The 23,761-nt window shown below is 37.6% G+C and overlaps 1 protein-coding gene across 2 annotated transcripts in view; it reads right to left on the reverse strand.

Moving 5' to 3' along the window:
* Nucleotides 1-23,761, reverse strand: part of PDE7B (phosphodiesterase 7B) — a gene marked incomplete at its 3' end in the record, with an annotated part of 635,832 nt that overhangs the window by 193,793 nt on the left and 418,278 nt on the right. The gene's annotated exons all lie outside the window — the stretch shown is intronic.

Genomic DNA, 23,761 nt, shown 5'->3' on the forward strand with positions numbered 1-23,761 from the left:
TTGTTAGCTATTGTTAGTTAGTTTACAGATTAGCCTTGCTCTAAGTATCTGAAAAGAACCTATCTTGAACACTATACTGTTAAGATGTTAGGGGTGATTTAGTCTTGGTCATTGATTAGTGTCACTCTCCAGTTTGGAATTTCCAAGTCTCAGCACGGGGGCTGAGGACCCCTTGGACATGGAGACTGAATCGTCTTCCTGCTCCTACAAGTGGGGCTCAAAGCGCCAGGCAGCAGAAGTAGCTGGTGGTGCCTCAGTTTGGTAATTGTTCTCCATGAGGTGACTAAAACTGTCACAATTCTAACGGTCATCTTCTAACAAAACATAATTTATTACAGAAAATGAAAGACAATATTAAAGGGATTAAAATAAGCTCCAAGACCTTGGGCGGAGTGGACAATTGTTTTAATTGCAATTTCTGTGCCTTTCTCTCCCCATACCCTCCCCCTTCCCACCTTAACTGTGCCAAGAACATCATAGCTGTCATCTATCTGCCTTGGGTTTCCTTTCTATTTAGTCCATCACCAAAGCTCAGCAAAACCTCATGGCTTATTTCAATGAGCTGCATAATTTGATGCAACAGTGGTAGCTAAAATGGTTCACTTTCAACCAACAGAGTACTGATTTATAGAACTGACACTGAACTTATTATTTTTTAAATAAGAGTTCCTACAAAAAATAATACTTCCCATCCAAACAGTTCTGAGAAACATAATGTGATTTTTTGCTATTGTTTTTTTTTTTTTTTGAGGGGGAGTGATTTAGCAAATAAACACACTAACTTCAAAGATTTCCATCTTGCTTTCATATAACCTAAATGAGATTAGATGACTAGTGATTTATGCTACCACAATCTTCCGTTGCTCCCCACTTTAAATAAAAATATGGTTATAATTAAAATCACATGAACTTGATTTTTTAGCTTCTAAAAAATAAGATGGATGACTTGATGATCGCCAAGAGAGGCTCTGGAGTATCCTCATAACATCAAGGCACGCGGCCCTTGAGTTGCATGTCTGGGGTGTGCGTATTGTCCATTCACTATGGCATTAGAGCACAGTCTCTATTAGAGCAGAAACAATAACCACAGCAGCGGCAACAACCAAACAATCACCACAACTCACACATACATAAGGCTTTGTACTTTGTGAACTACTTTCACTTGTATTTTAATTTGCTTTGGACCTCTCAGCAGCCTGGTGGGGTGCGTGCCATGGGTACTCTTGTTTCCATTTCTGATGAGAAAATTAAGGCTCAGAGAGTCGAAGGGACTTGCTCAACATCGTGCAAAAAATAAGTGGCAGAGTTAGAACGTACTATGTCTTTTGAATTCTGATCCAAGGATCTTTTTACTCTAACCCTGCGACTCAATCATGTCACTACTTTCTGGGGTTTAAAATAAAATTTTCCTGTCATACAGAGTGAAGTGAGTCAGAAAGAGGAAAACAAACACCATATGCTAACACATATATATGGAATCTAAAAAACAAAAAAAATGGTCATGAAGAACCTAGGGGCAAGACGGGAATAAAGACACAGACCTACTAGAGAATGGACTTGAGGATATGGGGAGGGGGAAGGGTAAGCTGTGACAAAGTGAGAGAGTGGCATGGACATATATACACTACCAAACGTAAAATAGATAGCTAGTGGGAAGCAGCCGCATAGCGCAGGGAGATCAGCTCGGTGCTTTGTGACCACCTAGAGGGGTGGGATAGGGAGGGTGGGAGGGTGGGAGATGCAAGAGGGAAGAGATATGGGGACATATGTATACGTATAGCTGATTCACTTTGTTATAAAGCAGAAACTAACACACCATTGTAAAGCAATTACACTCCAATAAAGATGTTAAAAAAATAAATAAATAAAATAAAATTTACCTTTGGACACCACCCATTCCCATATCAGGGCTTTCACACATGTTCACGTGCTGTTCTCTCTTCCTGGAATGCTCCTTCCCCAATCATTAAAATCGACTCCTGCTCAGATAGGGTCTACCTCAAACAGCGCCTCCTCAACTGTTTTAGTTTGCTGCTATGACAACATAACACAAACTGGGTGGCTTAAACAACAGACATTTACTGTCTTACAGTTCTGGAGGCTAAAAGTCCAAAATCAAAGTGTTGGTAGGGTTGATTCCTTTGTGGGCTACAGGGAAGGGTCTGGTTTAGGCCTCTCTCCTTGATTTGTGGATGGCCATCACCATGTTCTTATGGCATTATCCCTACAGACACATATCTGTGTGTCCAGATTTCTTTTTTGTATAAGGACACCAGTGATACTGGATTAGGGCCTACCCTAATAATCTCATTTTACCTTCATTAGCCCTTTAAAAACCCTGTTTCCAAATACAGTCACATTCTGAGGCACTGGGGGTTAGGACTTCAACATATGAATTTTGTGGGGGACACAATTCAGTCCTGAACACCTGCCTCCTCAATGCATGTCTCTCTCGACCCTTCAACCTCCTGCTCCCCATCTCAGTCAATGGCATCACCATTTATCCGGTTGCTTCGGCCAACTCTTCATGATTCTCTCTTTTCTTCTGTTTCCTACATCCCATTCATCAGTTAAGTTTTATCAGCTCAACCTTCAAAATATTGCCTGATTCCAAATTCTCACTACCCCACTACAGCTTTCCTAGCCCAAACTACTAATCTGCTTGAACTAACGTCATCATTTGTTTCCAGTGGTCACGTAGAATCTATTTTCTGCACAGAAGCAAGTGTGACCTCTTTAAAACACAGGTTATGTCATGCCACTCCCTGTTCAAAACACTGCATTTAGAACAAAATCTGAACTTTTTATCAAGGATGAAAGACCTGCCACTTAAATTGTGTTCCTGAGATCAGCACTATCTGTATCACTTGGGAGCTTGTCAGATACCTGGAATCTTGGGCCCCGTTGAAGACTTACAGACACAAAATCAGCATTTTAGCAATATTCCCAGGCGATAGGTGTGCATTTTAAAGTTTGAGAAGCACTGGCCTAGAGAAGCCTGCAGGATCTCCCATGTGTGTCTTCCAACTCAACTCCTTCCCACCACTCTTACTCTTGTTCTTCCCATTCCAGACTCTGGCCTCGCTGTTCCCACCCCTTCCTGGCTCCCTATCTCTGCCTGGAATGCATTCTGAGAGACGACCCTATCTCCATCTCTCCTATCTCTAAGGCTACCTCCTCCATGTCACTCTGTATCCCCCTTATCCTGCTTTGTTTTTCCTGCATAGTCTCTATTACTAGCTGAAATTGAGTAAGTATGTGTTTACCTAATTTTTATTTATTTCCATCAATCAAATGTAAACTTCATGAGATCAGAGATCTGGCTTACTTTACTCATGGCAGAGAAGAATGGTTGGCACATCATAGATACTCAATAAACATTTGCTGAAACAATAAATATCTGGACTTTTGGTACAAGATAGGTCGTTGTTTTGGTGCTGATTCAATTAATTATTTTCTTTAGTAAACACTCAGGCTACTGTTGATTATAGCATGGCATTTTACTAATTTACCACTCTTCATAATTATCCCACTTGGGTTATTTTTCTTCTCTTCTCATCCCATCTCCCCTCCTTCCTCATTGGAAGAGCCATGGGGTTATTTTCCATTATACAGCACATTAAGAATGGCTGGGAATGATATAACAGGCAGCTTCTACTAAACTTTCCAAAACAACATGAAATAATATAGGCTTAATAATGATTTTATTGTACGGTAGTTACTGGCTAGAACTTCTGAACTTGAAGTTTTTGAAATCTAAGAAACCTTTAAAACCCCGATCTTACTATAAGATCTTGGCAGTAAACTCAGCACAGATGGTAGCAACATTTCAAGCTTTGCTTACAAACTAGTGACCTTATCTTTTGATCTGTGAGACCCCTTTGCTCTTTAATGAGCTAAGGAAGATTCTGAAATACAATTAAGTACCAGTGAGCTCTAATTAGTTCTTCCTTACAGAGAAGATTCTTTCTAAAGCTATCCCTAGAAAAATACATATTTTAATACATGTATATGATGTGTAGGAAGAGGCCATTTTAAATTGAGATTCTTGAGTCGTTTGTTTCAATATGAATTTAAATCTGCTTCAGTGTGGTCAAAAGCAGGCCTTTCTTCAAAAGCCACAGTATTCTTGCCAAGTCTTCTGAACAGAATATTTCTTCAGAAGTCACTGGCTTTCTCTTTTCTCAACTACCTTGGCTTGGGGATTTGCAGTCTCAGTGGGCCTTCAGGTCCAGCCCAAGTGGCCTTGGCTCCCTTTTGTTCTCACTTATGTCTTTTCTCACGTGATCTCTTGTTGTTGCCTCTTTATCCCAGTGTTCACTCTGCCAAGAGCTTTCCTACAGCATCAATGTGTATTTTTGGAAACAGAGATAAGCCAAACCATTCAATTTAATACAAATTAAGCATCAGTGATTTTTAAAAAGGACAAATATGGACATAGACCCTAAAAAGTTAATCATGAAATTTATTCCACGGATATTTGCTGGCCAAGTCTTCTAGTGGTAGTGCCCCATAGCAGAAATGTTGTGACTTCTGATCCCAGATCACAGGTTTCAAGACTGTCTCCTTCAGATCATTGTCTCAGCTTTTTGAAAGTTGAAATATTGGTGATGGCAAATCTGTTCAATTAGTTATCTTTCACTGAAGGTAAACTACAGCGAAAGCTAGTTCACTCAACTACCTTACCTGGGTCTAAACAATTATTTTTTCCCATGTGCTTTACTCATACCACTTTATCTTCAAACTCATAAGCAATGTAGTTAAAGTAGGAGTTGGTTAGGGGGTTATTTGGAACATCTGAAGGACAAGGCATTTGAGAGAGAGAGACATTGTGACATAGTTCTTAGGGGAAGAGGCAGGACATGAAATCAGGTCTCTGGACTCTCAATTTAACACAACCATTAGAGTTTTCTGGGCCCATCAGTGCTTCACCAGGATTAGCATGAAACAACTCAGAGGGGATGATCAGGTCCTGGGCTGATGTGTGTCCATGAATATCCACACATTTTTAAGAAAAATGCCACTGCAGAGAAGGGACCAATCACACCCCATTCTCTGCTACTACAGCCTTTAGCTTTAGAGCTGAAGGGGCGGATGGTATAATGCTAGAAAATAAGAAGGTTGGGGAAGGGGTACATCACTATTTCTTCCCATCTCTGCTACGAAGCATTAGTTCTAGGATTACAGTAGATGCTCAGTTATTGTTGTCTAAACTGAACGGACAACTGTATATTGTGTTTTGGGACTCTTTCTCTGAGTTACGTTATATTGTTTTGTCTTAAGAAATTCTCACACATCTTTCTTTTGAGGTAAAATTAAAGTGAATGGGAGCGGAAGAATGATGGCATTCTCATTTTCTAACTAAATAAGTCAAAGAAAACACTGGCATCTGTCCATGGCTCTCAGACAAAGTGGGCTTCAGAGATGCCAAGTCCATAACGACGTACTTCATCCTCCTTCTCAGGGCCCATGTTGCAACTCCAGGGGGCGCCATTCACATTCCAGTCTAGGTCAAGGGCACGGTGGGGCTTGTGGGTGCGCCGCCTTCCAAGAACCCGGTGTCTCCACTCTTTGCCATAAGACTCTCGGGCCTTGCTTAACTCTGTTAGTATTTGCAGGCACTTATTTTATTTTATTTTTTTTTAGCTTTTATTAAAAAAATTTTTTTTTAACATCTTGACTGGAGTATAATTGCTTTACAATGGTGGGTTAGTTTCTGCTGTACAACAAAGTGAATCAGCTATACGTATACATATATCCCCATATCCCCTCCCTCTTGCATATCCCACCCCTCTAGGTGGTCACAAAGCACCGAGCTGATCTCCCTGTGCTATGCGGCTGCTTCCCACTAGCTATCTATTTTATATTTGGTAGTGTGTATATGTCCATGCCACTCTCTCACTTCATCCCAGCTTACCCTTCCCCCTCCCCATGTCCTCAAGTCCATTCTCTACATCTGCATCTTTATTCCTGTCCTGCCCCTAGGTTCTTCAGAACCTTTTTTTTTTTTTAGATTCCATATATATGTGTTAGCAAATGGTATTTGTTTTTCTTTCTCTGACTGACTTCACTCTGTATGACAGACTCTAGGTCCATCCACCTCACTACAAATAACTCAATTTCGTTTCTTTTTATGGTGAGTAATATTCCATCATATATATGTGCCACATCTTCTTTATCCATTCATCTGTCAATGGACACTTAGGTTGCTTCCTTGTCCTGGCTACTGTAAATAGTGCTGCAATGAACATTGTGGTACATGACTCTTTTTGAATTATGAAAACACTTACTTTTAAAGATAATAGAAAAAGGAGAGTTTTCCCTTTCCTTTGGTTTTTAATGAAACTGGTTTCCTGAGTAGACCGTTAACTATGATTCCAAGCTACTATTTAGGAAAGTAAAGAGTCTAAGAGGGAAACGAAACAGAGATAGGTTCTTCCATTTAAAAAAAAAAAAAAAAAAGCCATTCTAAAGACAAGTTAAATAAAGAAAGAACTCCCTTAAGGAGGGAAAATTTTCTAGAGATGAGATTGCCAATCACCTTTCTTTTCTAAATCCTAACCACTTTAAAGTGATACTTCCTCTAGTTGAACTTTCTAAGTTAGATGAACATTAACCATTTCACTTATTTGGAGCATGTATATAACATATGGTGTTAAATCTGTTCACCGTTATTTTCCTAAATACATCCTTTCAAGTACCCGTTTCCGGACAATGGGAATATACTTCTCCAAAACCATAATGCAAGCACTCTTTCCTTACTTTGTTATTTTTTAAAATGAACATAATATATCCAGTATTTTAAAACGGAAGTCAGCTCATGTGACACCAGTGCTCAAAAATTTCTGATGGTTCCTCCTCTCTGGCTGAATAAATCCAGAGGCCTCACAATGGCTCACAAGGACCTGGCTCCCAGGACCTCTCAGCTCCTCTTCCTCATCCCTGGGCCTCTGCGCACTCCTCTCCCTCTGCTCCTTGGGTTGTCCAGGCTGCCTGCTGCTTCAGGACATTCTTCTGCAGAGCCTGGCTATGATCACCTCGGGGAAAGCTTTGGCAGTTCTAGTTAAAATCTGCACCACTGCTTCCACCCTTACCATCTTTACCCTACCCTTCATAGGCACCCTGCCTTATTTCTTCCTTAGTAGAATTTCTTCCACAGTCATCTTTAAAATTAAATATAAGATTTATATTATTTACAGCCCATCCCTCACCCTCATGTGCCCCTAGAATCTAAGTTCTGTTAGGTAAGGGGTTTTGTCTGTTTTACTCACTGCTGTTTTTCTAGTGCACAGCAGAGTGTACACACTTGCTAGGTACTCAATACCTATTTTTGTTGGACAAATCAGCATTATCAGATCATATAGTTATACAATATTATGTTTTATAAACTCTGGATTAACCAGGTTTATATTATAAGCAAAATGTCACACAATTTTTTCTTCCCAAATCATTAACTTATAAATGTAGATTAGAAATCTTAGTATAGTGCTACTGTTTAACTCTGCTCTTTGTCATGACAACGGTTATGGGTGCGATTTAGAAGCTGTGTATTTTTAGGGAAGTCACTGAATTTCCTTCCAGTGGATGGTTTACTTTAAAAATGAACCCAGAAAAACCTTTTTATTTGAAAAACAGATGGATTGCTAAAGGGGTCACAACACATTTTAAATTTCCTGTGAGAAGACAGTAAATGATAGAGCCTGAACAAAGGCTCGCCTGTCTCTTAGTTCTCAGAAAAGCTTGACACCAAGGTCCTGTCCCTGGACAGTCTCTGAGAGCCTCTGCGGAGCTCGCCAAAGCACCACTACACACTGCTTTCAGCCTCCCCCCATGTATTTTTACCCCTCTTTAATGTTTTTAAAGTTACCAGCAGCCCTCCTCTCCCCCCCCCGCCCGGGATATACATAACTTCCACCATAATCAATATCCCCCATAGAGGGGTACATTTGTTACAATCAATGAACAAACACTGACACACCATCATCACCCAAAGTTCCAAGTTTACATGAGATTCACTCTTAGTGTGGTACATTCTGACTTTGGACAAATTTATAATGACATGTATCCACCATTATACAGAGTAGCTTCACTGCCCTAAGGTCCTTCTTTTATGTTTATGTTTTTCTATTATAAGAGTAATACACACTTCACATACATACACACACACACACACACACACTCTCTTCCAAAAAAATAAAAATAAATAAAAGTAATACATGCTGATGGCAGGAAAGCTGTGAAATGCAGAAAAATATGATGAATCAAGTAAAGTTAACTTTTTCCCTACCACTAAAAATAATACACACATGTATGCAACCATTCACATTTGGAAAACCACAGTATATATGTAGTTCTTTAAATAGCTTTACATCAGCAGAATCTTCCTTTATTTGACACAGACTTTAGGACACTCAGAGCCATTAAACATTTCTCCTTGTCTTTTCTCCAAATACTGCAAGTAAACTAACTGGTGGTGCAAAATAACTACCTACATACCTTTATTCCCATAGACAAAAACCTTATGGTTTTTGGGTCCCAGCTGAGAAGAAAGGAACAAAACAGAGATCTTGAACTTGGAAATGGGCAATTGTCTTTGTTCGTTTTTAGCCGAATGAAAGCTGCACTCTCTTGAAATAACTGAAACACTTCTTGGTACCACCTCGAGGGGGTCTCTGGGGTGAAGGCAGACTACGTGTGTGCGTGTGTTCCTGCATGCATGTGTATCTGTGTGTGTGTTACATCTTATAATTCTGAGAACCTAAGGAAGTTCCACAATGTTTTGTTCTGCATTGTTCTATAGCATCTGTGCAATGAGCTCTCTCCCATGCCTGATGCAATGGGCTCTTTAGCGTGTTTGTTCTGGAAGGCTTCCATTTGCCACAGAACCACAAACCTCAGTTACTTGACTTTCATATTGTTTTGCGACTTCTGTGCTATTTCATGGGCTGTGTTTCAAGGGATGGTACTTTATTTTTTATTATTATTTAAAAAATTTTTTATTGGAGTACACTTGGTTTACAATGTTGTGTTAGTTTTAGGTGTACAGCAAAGTGATTCAGTTATACATATACCTATATCCACTCTTTTTAAGATTCTTTTCCCCTATACGCCATTACAGAGTATTGAGTAGAGTTCCCTGTGCTATACAGTAGGTTGGATGGCACTTTAATCTGTGACACAAGGCACAAGAATGCTGGGATGACATGCATTCTGCAAAGGGAACGGCTGATCCCAGAAAGTCCATCTGTTTGGGAGAAGGTGACTCTGTGAGAGAGAATTCAATAAAAGCCCAACTCATCGCCAAGATGTAGCAAACGGAGTAGCGGTTACCCCAAGGCACAGTTCATATTACAAACACCTCTTCATCTATGTCTAGTTCACCACCAGAATAAGTTTGGCACTTGTCAGGTGTAGGTTTTAGTAAAGCAAACAACAATAAAAAACATTCTTTGTATCCTTAGCAATCAGAAAAACTGCCTAAAATCTCTCTTATTACAAAATGAATGCTTAATTTTTGTCGAACACTTGAAAAATATAGAGAGAAAAAAAGAAGGAAATAAAAATCATCCATTATCCCAACATCCAGGTAGCCAAAAACACTTCTTGAGTACTGGGAAATTATAATTCTCTCATTCAACTCAATTCTGATATTGACCAATGGTGACCTCCCTATCTCCACCTGGACATACCCAATACTGAGAGAAACTCATAAAAAGAGCAAAATGAAAATGATTTGTTGCTTTATTCCTGAAGCAAGTGTAAATAAAACCCACAAAAACAACATATGAGGGTTAAACTTAGAATCACTATGGCCATGTGATTTCATAGTGAGGGACTAGCCTCTTGATTTTTCAGAATTACATGCCTTAATTATAATTTTCTAGTATAACTTCTATTTTATAACTTTAGATCTGTAAAAATGATAGTTGTGTATTTTTTAGTAAAAGAAAAAAAATGGAAATTATTTATCTCAACAAAAAAGAGTTTTTATTTATGAACTGGGGTTTTGCTGTGAGTGGGGAAGGACTTATTAGGATCATTTGTGAGATATTTAATTCCAAGTGGTCAACAAAGAATAACTGTTCATTTGGTTTAAGTAACAAACTCCATCATCTTATTAATGTTCATTGATAATCAAAAAATTAAATATACCTGTTTTATTACTACTATTATCAACGTGATGATTTGTTTACATAAATGATAATCATGATCTTCATTAAAGGCTATTACATGAAATGTTGTTTGTATTGAGTTGAACGATGATTTATGCATTCTAACTTTTACTCAATGATAATTGTCGTGTTAAATTGTTTATGGGACTTTCATACACAGCTGGTGGGAGGGTAAATGGGTACAGCCACTTTGGAAAACTATTTGGCAGAATCAGTCTAAGTTGAATATGGACATGCCCTATGACCCAACAGTTGCAATTCTAGGTAAGTACTCAAGAGACAATGTGTAATTTTGTGCAAAAAAAGACTTGTACAAGAATGTTCACAGCAATATTACTTGTAACAGTCCAAAACTAGGGAGAGCCAAATGTTCATTACCACTGGCATTAATAGTCACATGCACATACACATACATACACATACACTGGAACAGTCTACAGCTGTGGTCAGAAATCTTTTTCTGTAATATGTTAGACTTTGGAAATCATATGGTCTCTAACACAGCTACTCAACTCTACCAATGCAGTGCGAAAACAGCCTTAGACAATATATAAATGAATGGCAATGGTTATATTCTAATAAAACTTTATTTAAAGAAACAAGCGACAGGCCAATTTTAGCCCATAGGTCATTATTTGCTGATCTCTATTCTGTAACAAAAGAAAACAGAGAAAGAATGAATTATAACTATGTGCAACAGCATGGATGAATCTCATAGACAATGTTGAGTTAAAGAAGGTAGACAGAAAAATATGTATACTTTTTGATTCCATTTATAAAAATTTCAAAGTTAGGGGATAGTGACAGAAGCCAGTGAATTAGTATGGATCTTTGGGAGGTGATGTCTGGGAGGAGGTATGTGTGAAGCTGTCTACACTGATCTGTGTGGTTTTACATGCATGTGTTAACTTTGTAAGAATTAATGAGGTGTACACCTAAAAACTGGATATTTATCATAATTTAAGCTATATTGCAATAAAACGTAAGAAAAAATTTTCTATCTAAATATATCAGTAGCTAAACAAACTAATAGCAGGGGAGTTAGAAGTGCCAATAAATATGCAAACTACAATTTCAATTGTTGAGGGATATCAGGCTATTGATAAATATAAGCTTGGACACATGTACACATATTAGTTCATATATACCAATGTTAAATACATTAATGGAAAACTTGCTCTTTTAAAGATGCTAACATTTGAAACATATCTTCCAAGAAGTTTTCCCTAAAAGAAAGTAAAGAAAATTGACACTCATGGTCAAACTTTCTTTTTTAAAAAAAAATCAGACACTTCTCCATTTCCAACAGTACAATTGCTACAGGGAAAAAATTCTTTATTTATTGTAATGGCCTAAAATTTACACAACTCTGTGTGGTTACAAGTCTGAGCCCTGACCCTGAACTTCTGGAGTCCAGGCAGGCGGATTAGGTTGAGAGAAATGACTGGCTCCTTCTCCTACTTGACTCTCAAAGCTGCTTTCAATCTTAAACGCCTATGAAAGCAACATCTGAAAAAACTAAGCTCCTTCAAATATTGAGAGATTTGCTTTAGCCTCTGTGATGACCAAGTTCCAAATGTCTTTGCTAAATTACCCACAACGTCATCACAGTCATTCATATACTGCTTCCCAGAATCATCTTGGCATTTCATTATCGACCATGTGGTACGCATGATCCATGAAAGAAGACTCCTTGATACAAAAAGTGAAACAGCAGACAGAGGACAATACCTTTTCCCACTGACTACTTGGTAGAATCAATTATTAACAAACTTGTTCTATAAAGAAAGTAGTAATTCAGGAATAAGATGTACTTTTCCTCAGAAATGTGGAAAATGTATTTTTGAATTCAATATCTACTTCCAAAATGTTCAACTACATTTTTCCAAGTATTTGATTTTCTAAAAGAAGACAAAATATTGAAATGCATTCTCTTGACATTGCAATATAATTTTATGGTTTTAAAAATTTTTTCCAGCTCTACTGAGGTACAGTTTAAAGAATGTATATATTTAGGTTGCACAATGTAATCTGTTAAAGATTTATGACCTGATGGTTTAACATATACATATATAGTGAAATGATTACTACAGTGAAGTTAATTAGCATATCCATCACTTCACACAGTTACCATTATTCTTTTGTGGTAAGAATACAAGATTTACTGTCTTAGGAAATTTCAAGTACACAGTAGTCTTATTAACTATACTCACTATGCCGTACATTAGAACACTGTAACTTATTCATCTCATAAATGGAAGTTTGTATTGATGGAAGAAATTTTTACATATTGAGGTATGGGGAAGTCATTCTGGCTTATACATGATTTAACTTGAACTTCTGGCTAACCAAAACAGCCTGTTTGTGGCCTATTAAACATGCATTGTGCATCTGTTTGAACCATTAAAGAAAATAATGCATTTAAAAATCAAAATGGAGTAACTGTGGTTCAGGCACCCAAAATGGAAGTAGGTGGCCATGGTGGATGTGGTTTCAGACACGTTCCTGTATTACTGAGAACTTGAATATTTTGAACTGTATCAGACTCAAGGACATCACCAGCTGTTCTCAAAACAATATCTGCTAGCAGATGCCAGTTGCAACCTCATAGTCTCAAGGTCTACCCTTGTAACTATGCAATCATTTCCGACCCCAATCCTTGCTTAATAAGCACTCTTACTTCTTGCCGGCTCCAATCCTAATTCTTGACAAATGACTTATATAATTTTGTGGGTTTTACCTTTATAATCTTCCCTGCATTTTGTAGTCTAGCAGAACACAATTCAAGTACTTCTTGAATCTGTGCAATATGATTTTAGAAAGAAGCTTGGTATGGGAAATATTTTTATAAACTTACTATACATATTACAGAAACTCTCAGATTTGTAGTTTATGATGATCACTGAACAATGAAGATATTCATGTTCCCCAATCTTATGGAATTCTATATCCTATTAACATTTCTGGCATTATTTTCTTATACTTATGCATGTGAGGGTTTCTTTCAGAATGAAGTTTTCTGCTGTGCCAAATAGAATTAGAACCCTCAGAGTCCAGAATTTAGTTAAAGATAAAATGACAATATACAAGATTTCATAATGTTAACTACCTCATTAGGTTACACGCCATAAAACATTTTAAATGTTGACTCTACACCAAATGTAGTAAACTCATATTGGTTGACTACCCAAACGTAGGCAAAAGCAAATTCTTTGCATTTGCTTATTGTTATATATAACATACCTTTACATTTGCCTTTAAGATTTTTGCAGTAAAAAATCAGTAATTAATTTTGATAGTGTCCAAGCTAGTTTCACAAAAGTTGAAAACTTGCATTTATCTGTCAGTGTAAAAGCTTTGGGCTTATGGAAACTGAGCTTTCTTTACCACCAGTTAGTTGTCTCGTTGGAACTGATATCCTGGCAAGTTAATAAAATATCTTTTGACATTTAGATAGGACAAAATCTTATAGCTCAAAGACAGCAATTGATATAATGGGAGCAAATATTTATTTCATCTAAAATTATCTTTTGGTGTATCTTTTACAATATACATCACATTGTCTCATTCTTTGAAAATTTCTATATTTGTGAATGTTTATAATCTATACACATTAGAAAATATTATATACTTATAGCTGGCAAGGCAGGTGGTTTGAGATTGACAAGTTGGGACCTCTTAAGCCATGCTGAATAGCCAGCTATCATGAATAATTTGTCTGTTAAAAAGATTTAAATATTACAATGAAATACAATTATCATCTGTATTCCTTCCAGTAAAAAGCCCAACATTGTTTTTGGGTCAAAACAGAGATAACATTGTCTCTGGAACATTATAAAAAACGCAGTTTGATGTATACAAGGATTCCTAGGGGGACTCATCCTGAGAGCAAAAAGCCTTTGAATGAAATTTGTGAGAGGGGAAAGTGAACCAGAGGAGGAGTAGCTGAGGAGGAAGAGGGAGTTTGGATGTGATTGGCCAGGGGCAGGCCAGGGGTGGGCCAAGCTCAGGAGGCATTGGTACTGTCAGAGCTCAAATGGCTTAGCACCTTTGGTCTCCTTGACAACTGGGAAGTACAGGTGGAGGCATCCCCTCTATGCAAGACAAGTCAGAAAAGAGCGTTCTTGACGCACCACGAGGTCAGAGGAGGACTTAAGAGGAGAATACATAACCTTACACTTTTCTTCTATCTTCATTCTGAATTTTTTTGGTGCTTCTTTGGAGTTTTAGGCCAATTCTGGGTGCTAGGGATACAAAGACATTTAAATAAAATGGACACCTGCTCCCTTGAAATATGCAGGCTAGATGGAGAAATGGAGAAATAATTCAATATTTGCAGTATGAGAGAGAGGGGCTTGTGAATTAGGGTCAAGGAAGGCAGCCCCCTGACCACTGCAGGAGGAGCAGGCATCCAAAGGAGAAAAGGGTAGGGTGTTCGTGAACAGGGGGCAGTTACTTTTCTGAAATGCCTGTTGGAACACAGAGCTTGTGTCTTACATTCTATTTTTAGTGAGTGGACATTAGTTAATAAATTCTAACCTTAGAACTGCTTCAAATAATACCCATTTATCCCTCTCTAGTCAGTTCTTTCTCATTTCCTTCATTAATTTCACACCTTCACCTACCACTTTCTGCTTTCCTCTGCTACTCTCCTTACTCTCATCAGAATATCATGCTTTCTTCTTAGAAAGAAGGGAAACAGTGAGATGGATTAGTCTCAGTTTCTGCCCTCAGATATGTGTCACCCCGAGAGATGTGTCTCTATCCTTACGCTTCCTTGTCCACCATCACCACCTTTTCCCAGTCACAGTGTGAGGGGGGTTTAAGGCTCACAATTACTCTCTTTCTCTTCAGAAATATCCAACCACTTCCTCTACTCGCTCTTTCCTCTCTGCAGCAAAATATCCTCAAACCTTTCCCATCTTGAGAACTCCTTCCAGGCACTGTCATATTACCCACCTTCCTTTCTAAGACAAATTTCTGGAGAGAGTAGCACCCCTCCTTGGTTCTCTTTATTTAGCTCCATGCTGCCCTCCTGACCCTTCGCCCTTCCACTAGTTATGCTCTTGCTGATATTATATTACCTTCAGGTTGCTCAGTCCAAGAACACCTTTTAGGCTTGATCTCATTTGACCTCTATGGTATTTCACGTTTTTAGCATGACCTTCCTTTGAAAGTCTTTCCTCTTGACCAAGATGATAGCATTCTGTCTTGTTTTCCTTCTGTTTCTCTTAATCTTAATCTCCTATCTACTTAATCTTCTACCTATTTAGGCTTCTTTAGACTCCTCTTAAACCTGCCCAACTCTTTAGTGATGCTTCCCAGTGTTCTAAGGTGCATCTCCATCTCACTCCTCACCTGCCCCACGGTGTCATCATCGTTGATATGTAGTCACCACTGCCTACCAGCAGATCACTCTCCTGAGCTGAGCTCCAGACTCCCTTCTGCACCTGAGAAGTCCTTGGGCATCTCAGTGTATTATGCCCAAATTTAACTCATCATCTCCCCCAACTGCAAATCTGATTCTCGAATACTCTCCACTGGGAGTAGGTGGGGGAAAACACATCTCTATCTGTTCTCTATCTACTTAGCTATATTTCCTACATTCACTCCATTGTAAAGTCCTATAATCCTCTCTCAAAGTCCGCTGACTCTCACACCTTCTGTCCTCCCTGACATTGGCTTAGTTCAGGCACAGACTCATCATTTCTTTCCCAATTATTGCTGCAGTTCCTTAAGCTGGTTTCTTTCTTCAGTCTTGTCCTCCTCCAGTGCATTCTCTATTCTGACCAAGTGATCCCTCTAAAAACTGTATTTCACATTGTAGCTCCCCTGCTTAAACAACCCTCAATGGTCTTTACCCTGTTATAAGACCCCTTATAATCTGCCCCACCTTCCCCTCCACACTGATTATCTTATCATTTCTTTCCTCTTATTCTGTTCTCCGGGTATAATGACTTCCAGTTTCTCTGACTGGTCACATTAAGCATCCTGTACCTGCTGCTCCTGTTACCTAGAATTGCCAACGCCTTTCACAGCAGGCTGCCCCTTTCCAGCCTCACAGGGCTGTGAGCTGCTTCTCTTTGACACTCAGCTCCTTATCACCACTTGCACAGACCTGTCCTGACACCCTTCTCCCTCCCATAACACCCTGGGCCCATCCTTATTATGGTTTCTCATGCTATGTTGTCATTGCCTGTGTCGTTGTCCGTGCCCCACTGGATTGGGAGCTTCTTGAGGGTAGGAACCAGAACTTCAATGTCTTTGCATCCCTACACTGGCACACATTATGTACCTATAAATGTTGGTTGATTGAATAAATTTTTTTGAAGTGTAGCTTTGTGCGAAGGATGATAGGTCTCATTTTCTCTTCCTTCAGACTGAAAATGAAGCTAATACGAGACCAGCACATTTATATTTTTGGGGTTTGATAACTTCAGTTCTGATAATTTGACCTTTGCTTGTGTTGTTGTTCTGCAGCTAGCTCTTATCTGAGTTCTGGTTTTCAGCTGCAAACAAAAGTGTGGTGTTTGGTTGCTGTGGAAATGCTGCCACATTCCATGGAAAACAACTGTGAAACTAGCAAACTTATTTTCCTTATGCAAGACAATATTGGTTTCCAAATAAAAATTTTTGAAAGGCAGCAAGAGAATGTAAAAGCCTTTTAAATGATAAACCTCAGGGTGAAATAATACTTTGTATATTCTTGTAAATATAGAGAAGACGAAATAATAATCCTTCTGTTTTCTTAACCCAGTGCTCCAGCTGCAGAATAAAGGGTGGTGACAGGGATTCTACCTAGCTCACTATTACATCAACTTTCAGAGTGACACTAGTAGAGGGGTAGGCACACAGTAGTGCTCAAGAAATAATTGATAATCACCTGTGTTCTTAGGGTATGTTCTAATTGTCTATTTGTAGAGAACTATGTATTTCTCATCCTGTAACCCAGAGCAGTATGCTTGGGAAACTCCCACTTAGTTCAATTAGGAGCTGACCCATTCCTTGGCTGAGTTAGCAGAGGGTTTTAAATGCTATACCCATCAGTCTTTGGCACATCTGGGCCATGCTTTACAGACAATTGTGCTGTTTTGACAAATGCATCAGCATGTATCTCTTCAGCAAATATTAAGCTCTAGTGAGGGGCTAGGTGGCTGGACCCTCTTCCAGATGCTGGACTCTTAGCAGTAAATAAATTAATTCCTTGTTTTCATGATATTTACATTTACATTCTGTATATATGGGTGTGTGGTGCAGTGAGACTGGGAGAGAGTGATGAATAAACAAACGAATATAAAATACATCATTTGGTGATGAGTGCATTGAAAAGTAAAACAAGGCCGGGCCCTGGGTGAGAGATGAGGATAATGCCATCTCTGCCCTCCCTTGGGAATGTCCAGGTTTCAATTTGTTCTCTTTTAGAGTTAGAAAATATCATCCTTGGACATGCATATAGGAGTGAAATGATGTACTCACATGATAAGAATGAAGTGCTTCGTAAGTGTAAGACAAAATTAATTGGTGGGAATGTAAATTGATACAGCCACTATGGAGAACAGAATGGAGGTTCCTTAAAAAACTAAAAATAGAACTACCATGTGACCTAGCAATCCCATTCCTGGGCATACACCTGGAGAAAACCATAATTCCAAAAGATACATGCACCCCAATGTTCACTGCAGCACTATTTACAATAGCCAGGACATGGAAGCAAACTAAATGTCCATCAACAGAGGAATGGATAAAGAAGATGTGGTATATATACATACAATGGAGTATTACTCAGCCATAAGAAGGAACGAAATTGTGCCATTTGCAGAGATGTGGATAGAACTAGAGACTGTCATACAGAGTGAAGTAGTCAGAAAAAGAAAAATATCGTATATTAACGCATATATCTGGAATCTAGAAAAATGATACAGATGAACCTATCTGCAAAGCAGAAATAAAGACACGGACATAGGGAGCAAACGTATGGACACCAAGGGGGGAAAGGGGGCGGTGGGATGAATTGGGAGATTGGGATTGACATATATACACTACTATGTATAAAATAGATAACTAATGAGAACCTACTGTACAGCACAGGGAACTCTACTCAATGCTCTGTGGTGATCTAAATGGGAAGGAAATCCAAAAAGGAGGGGATATATGTATATGTATAGCTGATTCACTTTGCTGTACAGCAGAAACTAACACAACATTGTAAAGCAACTATACTCCAATAAAAATTTTAAAAAATTAATTCAAATTCCCAAGGCATTTTAATCTCAGTAAATCAAAGTTAAGCAACTTGAAAGCTTTTGTCTTTGAACATAGACCTTCACTTTTATAAAGTTAAGTGCACATAAAATAGTCCTTACAATAATCTTTCTTTAATAACCTATGATGATAATATGCTTATTTCTACATTGCAAACATGTACTTGAAAATATCTATTCACTTGAAGCAAACTGAAACAGTTTAATATTGAAAGTATATCAAAGCTGTCAGTTTGCATAAAAAATACTACTAATATTAAATTAAATACAAGAACTCAGAACATTTTAGTTATTAGTATCAATAAAATAATATTTATATTTCTAGGACTTCTAACAGTTTACTGAATGCTTTAATATTTGTTGTGTTATTTGATCCTCAACAAACCTAATAAGGTAGATAATAATATTATTATTATTACTTATTCCATTTTAGGGAGGAATAAACTGAGATCTATAACTCTTAAGTGACTTGCCTATGACCACACAATTTTTAGCTGGTCCAGATCTTTAAATGCCCTGTTCTTTCCACTATGCCACCAAAGTAGTGACCTACTTTGATAACATATTATTTTGCCTTAAAACAGACTGTGTATTAATTTCTAAGAAAAAATGTATAGACCTCAAAATTGTCCACATACAAAAATCACAGGCAGATGCCAGTGATAAGAGCAAAATTTTAAAATAAAAAAATCTCCCAATTTTATTAGATGAAAAAGTTCCAAAAAGTGAAAAAATATCAATTTTTTTCCAGTATAAAAGATGACAATATTGTACTTCTTAAATAAAATACTATGATATCTGATATCAAAGAGAAAAGATAAAAGTAATATTCATTAAAATAATCAAGCCTAGAATTCAGGCCATCAGTTTCCAATATACATTGGGTTAAAATTATTTAATTTCACAAGTATTTGGTGAACAGCTGTACTCAATACTGCCCCACAGAAACTAGTTTATAGAATATTCTATAATACCCTCTGTCTAAATTAAAAAATGCTCTCTAACTGACTAAATAAAAGAGACCAGAACGCTCTTTCGTTTGGTACTTCTGTCCTTTTTATAGCCAGTGGTAACAGTCAAACTGTCTACAATAAGGCCTCAAATTCCTTTCCAATTTATCCTTTTATACTCCTTGTGGCCTGAAACACTTACTTCCTTCTCCACTCCTCAGTTTTCCTGTATTTGGGCTTTTAAAAATGGTCATGTATCTACTTAGAATGCTGCCTCTTTCTTGGTCTTTGCATATCAATCCACGTGTCTTCATATCCCAATTGTACGCACTCTTTTCATCTTCTGAAGTTCCAACACACTTTATTTCTTTTCTATCATTTGTCACTCTCAAGCTAGCATTGCAGATTTTGGGGTTTGGGGCTTGAATCTCTGCCTGGAATGTAAACTCTCTGAGTGCAGGGCCTGTGCTCCACTGGTCTTTGCATTCCCAGTGCCTAGCATAGCACCTTGCATATAGTAGATGCTCAATGAATATCCTTTGAATGAATATTAGATGATGCCTTTGAGGTATGACAAAATTTTGAAGAACATATTTAATATTTTCTAAAATTGCTCTCACATTTGCATAGTTTTGTCTTTTTAATTGCTTTTCTAAACACTGTTAATGTCATCAATAAATAATTTACTATTTGTTTATTATTGTTTATCATCAAGTTGCTTATTTTCAGTTGTTTATTATTTATTTATTAATTTATTGATGCATAAACCATATCTAGGGCATCATAGCAGGCAACGTCTCCTCACAGAACATCACATTCGGTATTACCAGGACAACCCCTGGGCTGGAAGGGACAGACATTTCTATTACCACTTTGCAGAAAAACTATAAATTGAAGTCTGAAAGATGAAGCAACTTCTGAAAGTACACAGTTAATTTTTCAGAGGTTGGACTACAAAGCAAGTCTCTCTGTGCTCATGTTAAATGTTAATAAAATATTGATCTTATGGTATTCTATTTCTTTGAAAACTGACGATCGATCTCTTGAAATGATTTACAAAAAATTTCAACCAGAAACCTGACAATATGAACACCCCTTTCTAAGCCATGGCAGATAAGAAAGTACGACCTTACATTCTAATGACATGACACCAATCAGCATAAAAGGAATCACACATGAAACAAAAGCAGGGCCACTGAAAATTTCAAATTGTAAAATTACAAGGGAAAGAAGGGCACCAAGTCTGATCAGGAACTCTTTTTAGAAAGTTTCTTTCCCCAGGATTTAGCATTTCCCAGATAGAAGTTAGCAAATGAACTAAGTGAATTAACATCGATCATTTTATGTAGTTTCTTTAAATACTCTTGGCTCTTTGTACCTAGCAGTTTCATTATACTTTGAAAAATAAAATCCTTTTAGGAACTGGCCACACCTCACACGTTAATTGTGTAATGAGAGATAATTTCTCCTCCACTTCCTTCTTCCCTTGGTTACCAATTCATTACATCTAATTAAGGTACACATCTTACTATACAGTTGTGTACCCTTTGATATAGTTCTGTAAACTTTGAGGTCTGTATTAACTTGAGAGAAATCTTATGGCTAAATTGAGAAAAAGGAGGGGGATGGGAGTTAGCAGTTTTGAACTCCTTAAGGGTGAAGGAAAGAAGAAAGCAGCATTTATTACAATTTGGTACTTAACACTGTCTACATTTTACCCCTCTGACAGAATTTTAAGGAATAAATAGTAAATACTCAGTGTAGCCAGCTCTGCAGTACATCTTTATTTACCTTCATATCCAACACAAACTATTCCCCTGAACATAGAAATGATTGCCTGTAAGGCCCACATATGACAATAGTTTGCTCTCACTTAAAATGGCTTTGAGTTCAGTACTTCAGAGTAACTTCAGATGAATTTTACACTTATGTCTCATTGAATGTAATGAGCCAGAAGTGAGAGTTTAATGAGGATGACTTGTTCATGGACGTCATGAGGTAAACAACTCAAAGCATAAAAATTGTGTTTTTCAGAAAGATCTGGGGAGACACCGGTGGGACAGAAGAAAACTGCAAATGGTGTGCCTGGCTAGTGACCCTCTTCCCCATTCCATCGCAGATGTGCTGAAGCACAGCTGGGGTCCAGGCGGGGGCCCCAAACCTGGTGTGTGAGTGGGTAGAGAGGGAATGCCGGAGGGGGTGAGCCGAGAACTTGACACTTCAAAGCGCTGAATGTCTTAGGTTGGCTTCCATTAGGGATCTCAATATTGGGGTGGCATAAAGATCAGAGTGAAGTTCTGGAAATGCAGACTTTATATATTTGGTTTTCTTGTTTCAAAATTTTGACTTATTCATAAAAAGGTTATAATGTGATCTGCAAGAACACCAACTACATTCATGACTTAGAAACACTTAGAAAACTTAACAGTCCCTTTAAACAGCAGAGACTCCTTATCCTTTACTGTTGAAGATATAAAGTTTTCTCAAGAAATGCTTCGGGAAGTCATAAGGGCACGATCACAGGTTCCTCTCAAAGGAAGCAACAAACTAACTCAGATAAGACCTCAGACAGTGGTGAAGCGGAGCTCTGTTGTTATTTTTGTGTTATGCAGATGCCCCTTCTTGATAAAATATAAGATGTGGTCTCAATTTTAGTGAGTTACATGTTCACGCCTTGAGTTTCTCTTGTTTCTTTTAAGGGAATAAATCATTCAACTTCTTTTTTCATTATCTTGCACACTATTGCTGTGAAATGGTAGCCCTTGGCTTCAGGTGGACACATGCTAATTGTGGATTGATCCATCTGTATTGATACCCATAATAGTTTTATTTTGGTATTCTCTTTCATCTAAGATTTCAAAGGACTTTGTAAATGTTTCAGTTAAATTTTGTAGGAATCCTCTTAAAAACATAAGCAGGAAAAAGTCTAAGCCTTCTTAGGTGTAAGCTCCTTGAGGGCATAATTTTCATTATCGGAGTAACTCCAGCTCACTAGACATAGTAATATCTTCAACAGTCAATAAATATTTACCATCTACTGTAAAGGTAAAATGTACAAGTGTTCTTCCTATTCCATCTTTAATTATCCCATGCCCTTAAACTAATAAAAACTTCCATTATCATGGTTCCTTTATATTATTTAGTTCTATATCCCTAAGAAAATAGAAATCTAATAAACTAATGAAACCCACAAGCTTAATAATACACTGCTATTGCCAAAGATATCCATATTTTGAAAGAGAGGCTATGTCTTAATTTACTTATAATAAATGATCTAACTATGTAAGGTACTCAGGATGGACTTCATCTGTGACATATTTAAGTACTCAGTTAATTGTAAATCTTATGACAGTGGTAGTAATAGAAAGCTGATTTATATAAATATTCTTCTAATTTTGGGAATTTGTGTAAGTTGGAAGATTCACTGGGGGAATGCATTTGCTGGCCAGGAGTGTCTTCTGGTTAGGGTTATAAACCACACCATATTATCCAGAAGAGATGGAAAGATGATTGACTTTAAGTGAGTTCAAGTCTATAGGCAGTAGTAGACAGTCTATTGCTGTCCTTGTCCTAGCTATAAACTAATCAAGCAACTTACATGAGAGCTAGTACAAGGAAAAATTCATCAAAATAAGTTATGTGTTCATGTGCTTAAAGTCATCATAAACTAAAACTGATTCATGTTAGTAGATCATGTAAAAGCTATAATCAAATCATATTTTAGTGGGATTAAGGTCCTATAGTATTCGATCATTTGCCACCAATTTCTTTCTGTAAAATGAGGATTATAATAGCACCAAACCATATTGCTATTGTGAAAGTTAAATGAGTGAGTTGATGAATAGATCTGATGTGGTGATGAGATGGTTTCCCAAATCCAAAGTTGGGACATATGGCTGGACAAAGGAATTTTTTCTGCTTCCATCTCTCTCGCTCTCTCTCTCTCTGTGGTTTGTACCCTGCACTGGTAGCATTCTGAGGCATTTTCGTGGTTAAGGGAAAGGAATACTGGACATTTGAAATGGATTTCTGGATGCTATGCTATGTTCATTGTTCATGTGCTTCCAGTAGCATGTTTATTTTCCAGTGGATATGTTACTATATAGCCCCATCTTAATTAAAATAAAAACATACAAGAACTGCATCAGAAAGGTTTAAAATACTAGCACACGAAAATAAGAAAGATCAGAAGACCAGGAAAATACAGTGTTTGTGTTTGGTTTCTGTTTTTTGGTTTGTTTTTAGGTCATGAGCAACTTTTGATTTTTTATTACTTGATGATCTTGAATTATAAATTACCAAGACGTTCCGCTGCCTCTATCTTGCTGTCTGCTTTTGAGCCATCTTACCAATAACCTAGGCTGCCAACATATGAGGT

This window comes from Balaenoptera borealis, assembly GCF_965194805.1.
Source record: "Balaenoptera borealis genome assembly, chromosome: 9".
Lineage (NCBI taxonomy): Eukaryota > Metazoa > Chordata > Mammalia > Artiodactyla > Balaenopteridae > Balaenoptera > Balaenoptera borealis.